We start from the raw sequence: 17,553 nt of genomic DNA on the forward strand, positions 1-17,553 counted from the left end.
CGCGGCAAACGCCCTTTTTTATTATTGTCGTTAGTTTTTAAGTCTGTGCATATATATACACGTACTACATACCACTGTAAAAAAATAGTCAACTCTTCTTTCGTTCTCTTGTCACGGCGGCAAGAAAATTAAAGTATCATTATCTGTTCTGCCATTGCGACAACTGTGTACCAGCGAGTCATTGCAACGAAAAACGTTGCTGTGTTGATACATATAATTCAATAAAATACCAGCAATAACAGCACTTACGTGAGTTTTATTTTATTTTTGTGTGTGTGTGTGTGTCATGTATACTTGTATACACCAACTCGTCATTGAGACAACGTTGGACGGTGCTCCTCAATCGACCGAGATCGGGATTGAGCAGTCACTGCAGCGTAAGACCGCCAGCACTCGCCGTGATGTGTGAGAGGCCGACAAGGTCTTCAAGGCTGTCTGCCGTCGTCCGTTATTTGTCAACGTTACCATCATCATCAAATATTAATTTTAAGTATAGATTTAAGTATTCACCCGATTTGTGTGAGCTCGGTAGTCATTGCACCAAACCGATTCCGACCACCGAGACATTTCCCCCTTTTAACTAAACTCATCTCCTTTATTCCCGTGCATAAACTCAACTTCCTTAGTCCCGTAATTTTAAGTATATTTTGGTCTCCTATCGTAGTCATCGTCGTCGTATCTTGGGTTGCCTACCCCGTCAATTTCACGCAGCGAACATTGGGTTGCCTATGCCAACCATACCAGGCGATATATATTATATAGGTATATCATTACAACATTCTTAGCAATGCGTCGAATAAACATTTACATATAAGGTCAACCATGTTACCAAATCGATTTTCAATTATCTATCATAGCAATTGAAAGAGATTTGTCAGAACGTTCTTAACAAAGAAGACATTTTAAATACATTTGTTAATACTGAGCGGAGGCTTAAGCTTTAAATTGTAATAGTTACCTATGTATAAAAATCCTTTAACGATCATACTATCATAGTTTCACTTATATAAGAAAATTTTACTATAGTATCTAAAATAATACTTAATAATATGTTAATATTTCAATACCACTTTGTATATTATTTGTTTTATAATAATATAATAATAATAAAATATCAATTTACATTTATAATCAATTAATGTAATGTGTTTGGTGGCGTACGTATTTTAGCCGACTAAAACTTCTAAAAATATTATACCTTTGCTCAACTATGACTGAAGACTGGCTATCGTATTTTAGCAACATTGAGTATAGAAAGCAACATAGCACAAACAACCAATTTTAATAACATAATAAGTAAATTTGCATTAATGAAAAAGCGCAGAAAATTATTGTAATATTATTTTTACTATACTAACTTTTATTTTTTTATATTCTAATAAAAATATAACTTTATACATGAATTATTTTTATAATATATAATTGTCGTCATAGGTATTTTTAATAGTATAAAATAGCATTTTACTTAGTTTCCACATTATATTACGTCTTTTATAGATTTAATCATTACTAAATAAATTTTTTTTTTAACTTAACTTTTTTTTTCGCAGAGTTTAATGAAGTGTTTTTGGTGTGATAATATTAACAGTTCGATGGTTGATACGTTGAATTGTCGATCGGTGCGTCGAAAATTGTCGTCAGGTTTCTATACATTTTATTATTATCCATTTATTATAAAACCAATATTGTTAAGAGTTAAACACTTTAAATTGTAACTCATGTATAGAAATACTTTCTCTTGGCAGTCAAAGTATGTGTAAATATTAGGTTTTTAATATTAATAGACGGTTGACCTGCCTGCAATTGTTTGACCGACAATGGTCAATAGGTTTTCTATACACTTTTGTGTTCGCAGATGTATCATGCATTCATTGCATTCTATATAATATATTTCATGTATTTCATGCATTCTGTATATTTTGAAAATATTAATAAAAATACCCAAGAATTTAAAAACCAAATTTCATATTTTATTAGACCTATAACAACTTATATTTATAAAATCAGAACACAAATGTTACATTTAAATAAAAAAAAATTAAAAAAATGTATACATAAAAAAATAAGTGATAAATAAGATTTACGTAGGAAGATACAGTTATACAGGTAAAAAATCAAATAATTGTTCAGCGGCGTATTTACAGGAGGGGGGTCCGGGGTACTGCTCCCCCAAACCCTCTCCAAAAAAAAAACTAAAATTCTTACATATTTGCAGAACCCGATTTATTTAGGCACACGCGGACATATTTTTTTCCCGTTAACAAAATATTATATAAAATATAGTTTAAAATTCGTTACGCAACATATGTTCCTTCAGCATGGTTTTAAGTAATAAGTATAGAAATTATACATTTATAATAATACAATCATATATTTTGTTCAACTTCCACCAAAAACTGCATAAGGATGTTACTATTACAAGATATCATAGTTTATAGTATATTAACTATTATTCATATATTATAGTTTATCATAGATTAATTATGTATAAACTGAGGACCCCCCCTCCCAGAAAAATTTGAAAATACGCCACTGCATCTGTCAATATACTTCATTATATCACCACTGAATGATATATGATCGGTATAACAATCCGTATTTTCCCACGTAAATCTACTAAATAAATTAAACACAAAACCTGGATCTGCTGTACCAAAATCTGGTGGTTGATTATCTTCTTGTTCTATTTCACCATCATCTGTGTCGGACTCCGATGAAGTTTCATCGTAATAACGATTTTCCCGAGTCGCAGCTGCCACAGTTTGCATAAGACTTAAAAATAAAATATTAAATTAAAACAAAATTGTAAAAATTTAAATTTAAATAAAACAGACTTACTTGTGTGCACCATACATATCCATTAGATCGTTCGTAGTCGGCGTATTCAGAGTTAGTTCCACGACTCTTCTTACTTTCCATGATGGTGGTAATAAAAAACCGACCATTGAAAATCGCACAGCTAATGCTATCATTTTAAAAATAAAAAATTGTCAAAAAAATAAAATAATAACAATAAACTCGAAACCTTAGTTGGTGACTTTCAGTAAAATTAAAAGATAAAAATCACAAAATATTTTTTAAAGGCGGGTGGATCGACACAAATGTACGTGTTCAACGGTGTAATGTTATTATGTTAAAAACGTACTAAAGTACATGACAAAATACATAGGCATGTCAGCAATATTCCGATTTTTGAAGCGAATCGCGCATCCACCCTCCGCCCATCTATGTTGTAAATATTATGCAATCATATTACAATATTACTATAATGTATAATATAAATAATAATATACATAAAGGTAAGAAGTTATCATATTATATTAAATAAGTAGTTACAACGGACTGTTCTGATAATTTTTTTTGTTTTTTGTTTTTTTTGTCTAGTTGAATTTCCTTTATTGTACATTTGTACTCAAAGTGAAATTAAATTAAGTAAATTAAAAACATAAAACTTAAACTTAAATATGTTATATGAATATTATAATAAAGAAAAATTAGTATATTATACATTTTTACAAAAGTTTAAATATAATTAATGGAACAAATCTAGTTTAGCATCCCCTCGAAATTTTGGTTTTTTTTTTTGGAAACCTATGTATTTTAACGATATAAAAATTATGGTGCAAAAAATTTTTTTCGGAAATCATTAGTTTTAAAGTTATAGCCACGTTAAGTTCACGATTTTCGATGTTTTACTCATACGCGTGACACTACGTATTTTACGTTTTTACCGCTTTTATATAACGAATTTTTAAATTATTTTTTTGGGGAAACCTTTTTACTTCAACGAGTTTATAACGATGGTGTAAAAATAAATTGTCGGAAATTATTAGTTTTGAAATTATACAATAGTTTAATCTAGTTTAGTGGCCACACGAATTTTTCACCTTTTTTTGAATCCTAGGTAAATCAACGTTTTAAAAATGATGGCGCCAAAGTAAATGGCTAATTTAGCTAATTTAAGTTTTCAGTTTATATTATAACCCATAAACACACAGTATTCAGACAAATAAAAATTATAAGATAAGATAAAATATGAACTGTATGGTTTCGTTTATATCCGTATTATATGGTTTTAAGTGTAAAAAAAAAAAACAAAAAAAAATATCCCTCAAACAACATCAAGTAGATCACAGGGTAAGTTATGTTGTATAATATGGGCAGTTTTGCCTTGTTAGCGGCACTCGTCGCTGCGCTCCTCGGCGCCGTCGCTCCGATCCGCAAATCGAAAATATCACTCGACTTGCTATGCAACACCACCTCAAGTAGATCACAGGGTAAGTTATGTCGTATAGAATGTGCAGTGATTATACGTTAAATTGTTATATACAAATGTTTAATTACTAAAAATAAAAAAAATATTATGATTGCAAATTATTTTATACTATTTTATATTTTTATTGTTTATAAAAATTGAAACTTCAAATAAATTCCCAGTAGAATATATTTTTTATTAAATCACCGGTTTGACAGATATGTGTAAGTACGAGTGCTACGACAGGTATTATTACGTATTATATTATTATTTAACCGGTATCATATTAAATCACCACTATGCGTGCGCAAAACATCGAAAATCGTGTTGACAACCGAAAAAAACTTTTTGCGCCATCATTTTTAAAACATTAAAATACATAGGTTTCAAAAGAAAAATATCGAAATTTCGAGGGGGTGCTAAACTAGATTTATACCAATCAATTAAGTGTTTATCTTAAATTAAGCTAAAAGTTATAAAAGTATTATATAACTAATACTATAATATAATATTATTAATAATTTTTATCTTAAATTATAATATTTAAAGTATTAATATTAGTATCTTAAAAATTACTTAAAATGATTGTATGATGATTGTATGCACAAATAATTTATTATAATATAAATTAATAGTACCACACTACCATATAATAATATATTATTGTGGAACTATTTAGTAATTATCTACTTTAAATTTAAAAATAATCATATAATTTTTTTGTGCCTATTGTGATCTTTGTACCTTTGGAGCTTGAAACAATGTTATAATTTTTCCTTCACTTCCACTTTACAGCCTGATACAAAACATTTATTTGGCATTTTTAATAAGTAAATTTACTTATTAAACTTTTGAAAAAAATATAAATTATTGTTCAATAACTCAATAGTCAATAACAAACGTTTAAATGGACAGTTATAGTTCTTACAATAAATCTAATAAATTTGGAACAATATTGGGAGATGATTTTTATTTTAAATACTGTTTGTTACATGGTATATTATAATATACCGTGGTTTGTTATGACTGGAGTTTGGAAGTCTATATATTTATTTTATTGAATTGGTGCCTATATATAACATTTTTCTTTATTTCAACTTGCTAATATGATATAATCATATTTCATATAAATTATGAAATTTAAACACTAATATTAAATATTATTAATTATTATTAAATTTCATATTTTATTATAAAGTCTATATTCAATGCACTAAAATAGTAAATGTGACCGGCCTTCGAGTAATATGGCGGTATTTATGTTAACTAAATTTGTGCCGTCAAAAATCGTGCCGCTTTTTTCATGAAGTGTTATCACCTTCTCTTCTCTACGGGCATGTACCAATTGCGCCTAAAATAAAATTTTTATACTAGGGTCAATATACCAATTGCGCTGCATATATTTTAGGGTCAGTGTACCAATTATTGCGCCTCTTATATTTTACGGTCAATATATCAATTGCGTTTGTATTCAAATTATATAATTCTAATTGCCATGCTCAAATTATTATTTAAAAAATTATTATTATTCTTAAAACGTGCAAAATACAAACATCATGATTACCTTAAACTCAAAATCGTATTATTATTATTATATCTTAATTAGGTTTAACCACCTAGTCTCTTATTATTATTAATATTATTTTATTTTAATTTTCATTAACTTAACTGTATAAAGCCTATACAGTTCACCGACTTGGAAGACTTTTCCTTTAACTCGCAAAAAAATCAGTTATTAAGTTTTCCTTAGGTAATGTAAAATGTATTGAGCGCAATAATTGGTCTATCGACCCTAACATTTTAGAGCGCAATTGGTATATCGACCCTAAAATGTTTCGAGCGCAATTGGTATATGAAAAGGTAATTTTAAGCGCAATTGGTAAACTCCCTTCTCTACATCGTGGTTCACATCATGAATAGTAGTGGCTGGCCGCCGCCGTACCCCCCGAACTTCACGCACCATGGTTCTCATTCTAATGTTGCGATCTAGAACGGCGGCGGTGAAGAACGAACAATATTGTTGTCTGATAACCACTACAATAAATAACCCGTTTGAATCACGGCGGTCAGCCGCCACTTTTCGTGACGCGGAATATAATAAACGACGGGTGACATAATATCTGTATAATAACCGACTGAAAATGATCAATGGGTATTCTATATATTTTTTTTGTGTTTATGACTGTTAGCAAGTATTCTATGTATTTATGAATATAAATTATAATTGTATTAGTTTTTATCGTTTTTGACTATAATGAGTTTGGGTCGAGGTGGAAACAATGATGTTCGTTTCAAACACAGAATATTATTTTTGCGTGTTTTTTTAGCATTTTCTGATATTTATATTCGTGATTAAACTTAGGTGTTTGAAATATTCGATTATTATTACAGGCGGCGACATATGAAATAAATAGTAATAATAATAATAATAAATAATTATTAATAATACGTGATAACTGATGTCGCCACCGTTCGACATGCACTCGGGCGTACCCACGGTTTAATGTATATTGTATATTTATTTTTGTTTAATTATTGTTTTGACATTGTGAATTATTATCCTTCTATATATATATTTATATATATATAAATGAACAGGCCATTTTATTCCCATTTTGTGACGACGCTACTAAAGTTTTTTCCAATTTTTTTCACAGAGTTGTTTCAAATACCTTCCTGAGTGTCACCATGTGGCCCGATTTTCAAAATTTTGATTTTAAATGGTCGAAACCGGTGAAATAAATTATAATATGTAATTTGTATATCTATTTTCATATAATAATAACAATAGTGGTATCGGTAAAAAACAACACGAAAAAAACGACAAAGTTATAAGTTATAATAACTAATAAGTAATATAGTATATAGTACTATTATTATACTATAGGTAACAACAATTACAGGCCGGGCGTCTTATCGAATCCATACCAAATAACTGTCGTAGATAGGATATATATATATATATATATTAGGTATACACAAAAATATACGTAAAATCCTATTGAGTACCTATCTATTGGGTATAATATTGGGTTTGAAATGTATCACTTTGGATAACAGTGGTAGGATTATCGATATAAACTGAATACTGAAATATCCATAGATTTTGTGTCAGTTACATTTCGACGTGAATACGTGATATATAACCATAATTTTTTGTAAAACATGGATGTTATTAAGTTCAACAAAAATGGGAACAAAATTTGTTGGAGAGGATATACATATATAATAAAACATCACGGACGTAAACGTATAACATGGAGATGTACAAAAGAACGTTCTTTGAAATGTCACGGAACAATGTACACGGACTTAGAGATTGTTATGTTTGCGCGGAAATTGTTCGAATACGAAAATTGTTTATGTGCATACATTATTTGCATGAAAACCATATTGAAAACCATGATTGTGATTTTTAGATAAAAAATACAATTTTGACGTTTTTTTCCGCGATTCAACAATAATAGTCAGCCGATAACGGGAATACGGTATGGCACGGCGCGCGGCCCGAGTATTTCCAGCTACCTGCAACCTGACCTATATTTTTGTATTTTATCGGCGTGTAGATAATATGAATTGTCCTAAGGCGTAAAACACCGGTCACCAACTCGCTCAATTATATAAATTATAAAATACATTTTTTTCCTCTTTAAAACACAACAATATGTATTATATGTTGATTTAAGAATATCATTTTGAGAAAGCAAAAACTACACACGGGTGAAGAATATTGAGATAAAACAACGTGTTGCATGTCGTCCGTCGGGTGCGCGAAATAACACGACCGCCTTCCGATGCGTATTTGTGAATATAACTATCGTATAAGGTATAATAAACATTTAAGTAAACTAGTCCGAAAATTCTCACCGTTTTTCGTCATCCGTCGTCTGTTTTAAGTCGAATCGGTGTCGTACTGTCGTAGTGTCGTCCATGATTTCATATTGCCAATATTATATTATTATTATTTAAATATCATTTTTTGAATAATGCGCTAATCGTTCTATATTGTCTATATTATTTTTTATATTATATTATATCATTTATATCCAATCGAGTCATATAATATATTGCCATATTATTTGTTTACATAGGCGCAACTAAGTCTAAATTGTTTGTTAAGAGAACGTCGCATCCACACGTGTTGTCTCAGTCGTACACACGTACGATATATGTAAAATCCTTTTACGCAGTCTGAGTATAACTCGCTTAATTTTGATTCTAGAGTAATACTTATTATAAAATTAAAATATGACAATATTTCAGAGAGCAAGACGATGAGTTTTTCCATTATTTTTAATATAACGTTCATTATAACCGTTTAGAATTAGTAAAAATTTCGAAATGTTTAAATAACTTTTAACTTTTTAACATTTTAATTTTCTTAAAAACCTCAACGTCTTGTCCTCCAAAATATTGTCATTTTTTAATTTCATCATAGGTATATTACTCTAGAACAGTGGTTGGTAACCTTTTTAGACTCCCAGGTCACATTCATAAATTAATAAGAGTTAGCGGGACAGACAAAAATTTTTAATATTCAATTAAACTTCGTTGTCGTAGAATTTAAAGCGGGCCGTATACAATAGACGCGCGGCCCGGACCCTTGCTCTAGAACCAAAATTGAGCGTTAAACTCAGACTGCGTAAACGCATTTTGCCTATGTCGTACGTGTGTAAGACGGAGACGACACTTGCGGGTGTGACGTCCTCGAGAGGCAGCAACACCTGCATGTATTGTCTCCGTCGCACAAGTACGTAACATGGCAAATTTGTGCTCAGCAGATCACGTTTAGCTTCGTAAGTTTAAAAATTAAAGTGAATCGATCTATTATAAAACTTGACGGTAAGAACATTATCTGTGTCAGTGTGTTGGTTTTTTATGATTATTAAGTTTTTAAGTGAGTTATGAGCATTTTTAATTTACGCTATGTTATATAGTAATATATACAAATAAATTGCTAAAAAATTGAACTCGTAAAAAACCAACACAAACACAGATAACTTTCTTACCATTAAGTTTCATAATAGGTCGATTCACTCTAATTTTTAAACTGTAGATCTGCTGAGCATAAATTTGCTATGTTACGTAATTGTAAGACGAAGACAACATATTATATTATTATACGAGTGTGACACCCTCTTAAGACGCTAATCGCTGTATTTATTCCGTGTATTGTATGTGTGGAAATTGTGTATAATTAAAGGATAGGTAGCAGCTAGCCAGACGTGCGCCGACTATATTGTGAGTATTTATTTATACATTTATTATTATTTATTGTTGTTTTATTTCTTATGTATTTCAATTATTATCATTTATTATCGGTTGTATCGAACCGGCAATTTTAGTTAGTCTTATTAAACATTTTTACGAGTTAGGCCAAAAGAACCGTAATTTATTTATTTATTATTTATTATTTAATCCTTAAAATAGGTAGTATACAGCAATTTTATTTATATCAAAAACCTTATAGTTTCCATTTTTTTTTTATCAGAGTTACCTAGGCACCAGTTTTTCTTGGTTTAAGTACACACACACATGGTTCAAGGTAGGTCACTTTGTACGGTCGAGCAAAACGCAGAAATTTTGTACCTACTATATTATATACATATAATTTATATTGTTTTAATTTTTTTATTTTATAAATATTATTAATATTATATTAATTATATTTTATTCTTGGAACAGAATTTTAAAATTTTTTTTCGTTCCAATTCTATATGTGTTTGAAATTTGTAAAATTTTTCTTTTTTTAAAAAAATTATATTAAATCAGCAAATTTAGATATCGAAAATCTGTTCCAAGAATATTTAGTACAACTTCTCGTGATTATTTTGATACCAAAACCATGTTTCTATGATCAACGAGGCCTGAGAACTATAGGAAGAACGAAAGCATGTTTTTGGCAAAAAAATTACGAATTTGCCGTCGTCATGTGCTGCTAAAGCGACTACAGCGGCAGCGTTCTGAAATATTACTTCTGCCACAACCCCGCTTGCATACCCCGCAAACATACGGCACCAAAGGTCAAAACTGGCTATTTATCGAAGCGCCCACGGGTTAACCAATACGAAAATAATAATTTTGACAATGAATATTATTTTATTTTTCGATGTTATAATTTGTATTCTTTACGCAAATGGTACTACATAATATTATATCGTAATATTGTCACAAACTATCTAGAAAACGTACGATTAAAACAATTTTTTTTCAATTATAGACAATTGTTCTATAAAATAAGCGTATTGATATTCAAGACCAAATTTTTCAAATTTAAATTAGTATAACTGTATAAGAAAAAAAGGTAGGCAAGTGGGTGTTGATCTGCTTTACAGTAGGTTACAAGTGACTCACTATATATAACCTACTGGATTATTGTGTTAAATTTGAATTCAATGATATAATATCATTGTATAAGAAAACCGAATCTTATCGAAGACGGAGAGTCAGACTTGATATATTAACCTTACGCTTCGGCCCGTACAATAACGATCTACACCTACACCGGCTACACTTGCTGTAGGATCGAATTATTATATTACAAATTACAATAATAATTATTCGGTTATTTTACAATAGACATTCGATTGAATGACAACGCGCAATACGGAGTTATACCTACCTAATCTACGCTCTTAAACAGTGAAGCCTGAAATAGAACATGGTAATTAGGTAAATATTCTAATAAATTTATTTAAAATTTAACGATTATGAAAAATTGTTAGCATTAATATTGTATCATTTTTCCCATTATTTTTTCATTATTATTTTATTCGCACAAATTTGCGTACTTTTGGATTAAAGGACATCAAAACACTATTTTTTTTTTAATTTTAAGTTTATTGGTGTATTATTGTAGTTAACACAATGAAAAATGTTTTGATTAAAATCCGAAGTTAAAAAAATGATTATTTAACAAAATAATGAGAGTATAATGAGTAGATGGATAGCCGCGTGACGTCATAGTGCCGACGACCGAGCAGCCGCCTATGTTTTACGCGTAAAAGTAGTTTGATTTAAAATTGTATTTCAGAATTTTTTTTTCATAATCCGAAGTATATTTATGTGCTTAAGACGATGGTGTGATTTAAAATTGAATATATTTGTTGTTGCATAAATATTATAAATTATAATTTAGTAAAATTATTGAGTTCACATCTCGCATTGTATTGTTGCGCCAACCAAATTTTACGAAATTGACTATAATAATTTTATCTTTTATAAAAAACTAGAAAGTATATCAAAATTATAATCACACCGGTGTCATAAACACCAAAAAACATTTAAGGTTACATAAAAAAAATTAAAAAAATTAATTTTTTTATTTTGTGGGGTCGCAAATTTTTATTTCGCCAGAAGCGCCGCTAATGATCGGGCCGGCCCTGACCACAGATACGGATTATTAGGCATAGCCGTTTTCGATCAAAAACATACACTTTCCTTTTCGGCCGATTCACTTTTTAACCAAATTTAAAAAAGGCCGATTCCCTTTTCGACCAAACCAAGATTTTATATAATATATGTAAAAAAAAATAAAATATTTGGTATATATTTTTTAAAATTATAACAATTATATAATTATATTATTTTGAAAATGATTAAAAGTATAAGTTACATATAATTTTGTAAAATAAAATATTGAAAATCATTTAAAATACAAGAATATCTATATATTAACATTAATTTTATGTTAAAAATATTATGTCACAATATGTATAATATTATATAAAAAAATAAAATAATAATGTACAAATCTTGTCAATAATTATGAAGTATAAATGTATATAATAGTGATATAAAATTGGTAATTTTAAAAATTACACAATACAAAAAGTTTAATATATTATATTTTATGCTATACATATCGAAAATTATTAAAACCTTTGTAAAATATTTTGTCATAAATTATTTGATCGGTGATCGTCGTGTTTGATTGTGATGGTAACTACCATAATAATAAAGATATAATGTATACAATATAAATATAATTATTAATTATATACCTATTTTTTTTTTTTTTTTTTATAAAATATAGTACATATTGTGACATATTGAAATATAAAAGTAATGTCAATATATATATATATTCTTATATATTTTAAAAAAATGTCTATATTTTATTTTACAACATTTAATGCAACTTAATATATAAAATATATACCAATTATTTTATTTTTTTACATATATTATATAAATTTTTCTTTTTGACGAAAAGGGTACCGGCCTTTTTTAAATATGGTCGAAAAGTGAATCGGCCCGAAAGGGAAAGTACTTTTTGTCGAAAACAGTCTTGTCCGGATTATTAGGCCCAGTATGAAAAAAAACGCAAGTACACAGGTAGGTAAACTACATGACGGTGTGGCATCCACATTACATTTTAGAGAGTAATAAGAACCCAATAACTCCAGACTACAAATTCTTTATACTATATTATACGAAAAGTTTAATGTGCACTTGTTGTATCTATTGTATAACTATGTAGTATAATAAATTTATAAAATATATAATATTTGGCTATACCTATAGACTATATGGTATAGATGTTTCATTTTACAAAAATATATCACATCGTGGTTTTACCAATATATGTTGTCGTACTGGAACACTATCATAACTTATATGTTAACTAAATTGTCCTCAGATGAAATACGTATAATATGGATGGTACCTTTTTTTAGGTAATATAAATTTTATTTTTTAACAAGTAATAATATGCAAATGTAAATTAATTTTAATAGGTAGTATGTATAAGGTTTATTACTAAAAGTGTAGGCATCCGCTAACACATTAGTATTTTGTCCATTATCGGATAAACCATCCCTACCTGGACTATCAATTGAAAGGTCTTAATTCACACTGCGTAGTATACGCCACCGCAGTATGAACTCATAAGATCATAATTCTAATAAAACTAATAATAATAATAATAATAATAATAAATATTTAAAAATTTAATTATATTGCTATAATTTTGAAAAAAATAATTACATTAAAAATAATAACATTAAAAATAATTAAAATTTAATATATTCTATGTCATGAGTTAAACAAATTTCTTATTATAGCTTTTGAAACCACATCGGATAATCCCCATACAGAGGTTATCATCTGAATTTTGCTATGAAACTCTTGTATCTCCTCTTCATCCCGGGCTAAAAATTCGTTTTCAATTTAAGCTGAAGTAAAACTTCAGCTTGAGTGTAACCCATCAATACGTCTAATACATCTTCCTCTGAAGATGCTGCTGTTAAGTACTCCTATATGCAATTATTTTGTTTTAAAAAATAATTATAAAAGAAATATTATTGCTAGACGTTAGTACTTACAACATTTTCAGCTTTTAAAATCCTCCCGAGGTCACCATTAATATCACAATCCACATATTCTATATAATTTGATCCACGAAACAGGATGAGACCTACTGTCTGTTCGAAATTCATAAATTGGAAATGTCGCATGATTTCTTGCCATTTTTCTGTAACCTTTGTATTACGGTCACTGTGATTTAGCTGTGAGCAGTAATTTAGATCGGCCTCCATAGAATTTAGCATGTCCCATATACCATCTATCTCATCTTCACTATTAAAAATAAATATTCTTTATTAAAACTTATTCTTATATGATAAATTTAATATAATTACATGGTTTCGCCATAATCAGCTGAATTATTAACATCAGGGATGAAGTTTTCGTCATCACTATCTTCTTCGTTTTCGTAAACTTGGCTAAATAAATAAAAAATAATAAAATACATTTTTTTTGATATAAAATTAAAAAATTTACCGTATTTCCATAGGTTTGTTAATGATACACGTTAAAAACGTGAAAATCATTGATATGAAATTCATTTTTTATGACAATTATTTAGAAATATATTTAAACTCGTAAGAATATGAATGTTATTTACTTTGAAATAAACTGAATAAGGTAGAGAGAAAAACTGAGTAAATGTAGAAGACGAGTAGAGCGCAATCAATGTCTCGAAACAGACTGAATTGTGTGTGTTTGTCCATTTAGTCGCCAGCACATGACGCACATCTTTTAACACAACCAGGTATGTATAAGATATAATACTTAATATATATAGATATAGTACTTAATAGCAGACATGAATCCTGAGCTGCCGCGCACCACCGCCGCCTGAGGTCTCTGTGGTACATAGTCCGCCTGCCGCTGCTGACTCCAGCGCCACCATCATATTTATCCAGGGCCGGGCCTAGGGCCTGGCAAGGTGGGCGTCTGCCAGGGGCGCAAAATATCGAGTAGGAATGGGGGCCCAAAATTTGATATCATGAAATTTTAATTTGAAAATTTAAGCCAAAATATTTTAATATATTAATATCTGTTATTAGATGCGGGTTGATTAATACTGTGTTAATTCATTAATTGTGCTATATATTTAACACTTAATTTTTATAATTAAGCAACAAATTTACTACAGAAATTAATTTTCATACACGACGATCGACGATGGCTGTTATTGAATGTTATCGTAAAAGGAATATTATATTTTATTTATAATAATGTAAACGTTTCCCATGGCCGACAATTATAAAAATAGAACAACTATGATATATTATGTATATAAAATGGTTATCAGTTTTAAATCGACCAAAATAATATTTTAAAAGATTATATTAAAATATTGAAATAAGCTATACAATATACACACACACAATCGTATTATTATATTACAAATTACAATAATAATTATTCGGTTATTTTACAATAGACATTCGATTGAATGACAACGCGCATTACGGAGTTATACCTACCTAATCTACGCTCTTAAACAGTGAAGCCTGAAATAGAACATGGTAATTAGGTAAATATTCTAATAAATTTATTTAAAATTTAACGATTATGAAAAATTGTTAGCATTAATATTGTATCATTTTTCCCATTATTTTTTCATTATTATTTTATTCGCACAAATTTGCGTACTTTTGGATTAAAAGGACATCAAAACACTATTTTTTTTTTTAATTTTAAGTTTATTGGTGTATTATTGTAGTTAACACAATGAAAAATGTTTTGATTAAAATCCGAAGTTAAAAAAATGATTATTTAACAAAATAATGAGAGTATAATGAGTAGATGGATAGCCGCGTGACGTCATAGTGCCGACGACCGAGTAGCCGCCTATGTTTTACGCGTAAAAGTAGTTTGATTTACACAATGATATTAATAACTTAAAATTGTATTTCAGAATTTTTTTTTCATAATCCGAAGTATATTTATGTGCTTAAGACGATGGTGTGATTTAAAATTGAATATATTTGTTGTTGCATAAATATTATAAATTATAATTTAGTAAAATTATTGAGTTCACATCTCGCATTGTATTGTTGCGCAAACCAAATTTTACGAAATTGACTATAATAATTTTATCTTTTATAAAAAACTAGAAAGTATATCAAAATTATAATCACACCGGTGTCATTAACACCAAAAAATATTTAAGGTTACATAAAAAAAATTTATTTTTTTATTTTGTGGGGGCGCAAATTTTTATTTCGCCAGAAGCGCCGCTAATGATCGGCCCGGCCCTGGTACTAGTATAGTCCACCAGCAAGCTTTAAAATAAATTAAAATACATTTAAATAATCCACGGCGGTGACAAATTATTATTATTATTATTTTAATTCGATCTCGCTTGACCCCTTAGCTGAAAAAATGAAGATCGTCAATTTAAGCGCCACCGACTACCAGGATCCCATGAAGATATTACAACGGTCAGCCGCATACACATACGTAGCGTAGACAGACATAATAATATATAGTCAGTGCCGGATAACCCATTAGGCGAAGTAGGCGCCCGCCGTGGGCCCTTTTTCATTTAAGGGGCCCCGTAAAAACGAAAAACCACACTTTTTTTTATTTAATAATACCTGTATCATATTTACGAGATTACGGAACAAAAGTCAATATGAAAAATAAAAATTAAGTTGTAGGTATTATATGCAGTATTAAAAATAAAATTATTTGGTGGATTTTATCGTCGTGGTAAATAAGACATAAGTACTTGATATTTTTTATAAATTATTATTAATTTTAATTAGTATAAGTAGTATAACTGTATAAGTAAAAAAAGGTAGGCAAGTGGGTGTCGATCTGCTTTACAGTAGGTTACAAGTGAGTCACTATATATACTTACTGGATTATTGTGTTAAATTTGAATTCAATGATATAATATCATTGTATATGAAAAACGAATCTTATCGAAGACGGACAGTCAGCCTTGATATATTATAATTTATAATATATATTTTTAACTACAAAATAATTTAAAATTTGACAAATTTTTTCAAAATTCAAACTTAAAATGCTTATAAAAAAAATTGTACCTATTTATTTTTATATTTTTCAAATGCTATTGCAACGATTTGTCTACAGGAGACTTGAATTAAATTTTCACGCTTCTTGACCCAACAAATTTAATAACTAATTTATTAATAACTATGGAATAAAAAATTGAAAAAATTAAAAATGTCCGTAAAGAGCTCAGAAAGAGTGAAAATGTTTTGAAAATTTTATCAAGTAAGCAATTGATAAAATAGACATATAGTGTAAATTATTTAAAATATCTAGGTACATTTATTTGTTTTTTTAATTACAACAAAATAAGAAAATCGCTAGGTACATGATAAATCGAGTGAATACCAATGTTGTAAAAATTTGAACTTTTCAAACACTCATAAAAATAATATTTTAGTTTCTGATAGAGATGATTTTTTTTATAAAATAAGACAAACTTACGAGGATTCTTGTATTAAATTTTTAAATTTTAGATTTAAACAGATAAATTTTTATGAATTTTTAACAAAATAATTTGCACATTTTCTTCATTTGTTCATATTTTATATTTTGTCAAAATTCGAACTTTAAATGGTTATAAAAAAAAAAATGTGATTACTGACTATGTATAAAATGTATTATTAATATTTTTCAATCATTATAATTTATATAAGGCGCCTCGTCCTTAATTGTTAAGTTTTTATTACCCAACAAATAACATTTGATTGACATTCATAGAAAAAAAAACTATGTAATGATTACATTTTAATAAACTATATTTAAATTTAAATTATTATGTTTTAATTTGAGTTCTTCAAAACTGACAGTTTAAAATAGCTATTTTTATCAATCTACTAAATTATTATTTACTTAGATAATTCTTAATCAAATAAAAATGTTGGAATAAATAAATTGGCTAAAATATTTTAATAATAATTATAATAATTTCGAAAAATAACTAAAATATGCTGTGGCTTTATGGGCAGAAAATGTTAGTTATC

General features: G+C 28.4%; 2 long non-coding RNA genes across 2 annotated transcripts in view; both read right to left on the reverse strand.

Moving 5' to 3' along the window:
* Positions 1–2,080: 2,080 nt before the first annotated feature.
* Positions 2,081–17,553, reverse strand: part of LOC132927513 (uncharacterized) — a 29,443-nt gene continuing 13,970 nt past the window's right edge. The window contains exons 3-4 of the long non-coding RNA XR_009661754.1: positions 2,839–2,965; positions 2,081–2,772 (exon numbers count right to left, since the gene is read on the reverse strand). This is a non-coding gene — a long non-coding RNA (uncharacterized LOC132927513). The remainder of the gene's footprint in view (positions 2,773–2,838; positions 2,966–17,553) is intronic.
* On the reverse strand, positions 13,298–15,772 carry LOC132926679 (uncharacterized). The gene is made up of 5 exons (XR_009661496.1): positions 14,352–15,772; positions 14,163–14,293; positions 13,897–13,980; positions 13,582–13,834; positions 13,298–13,512 (listed from the first exon to the last, which is right to left on the reverse strand). It is a non-coding gene; the product is annotated as an uncharacterized LOC132926679 (long non-coding RNA).

This window comes from Rhopalosiphum padi, chromosome 3, assembly GCF_020882245.1.
Source record: "Rhopalosiphum padi isolate XX-2018 chromosome 3, ASM2088224v1, whole genome shotgun sequence".
NCBI classification, from domain to species: domain Eukaryota; kingdom Metazoa; phylum Arthropoda; class Insecta; order Hemiptera; family Aphididae; genus Rhopalosiphum; species Rhopalosiphum padi.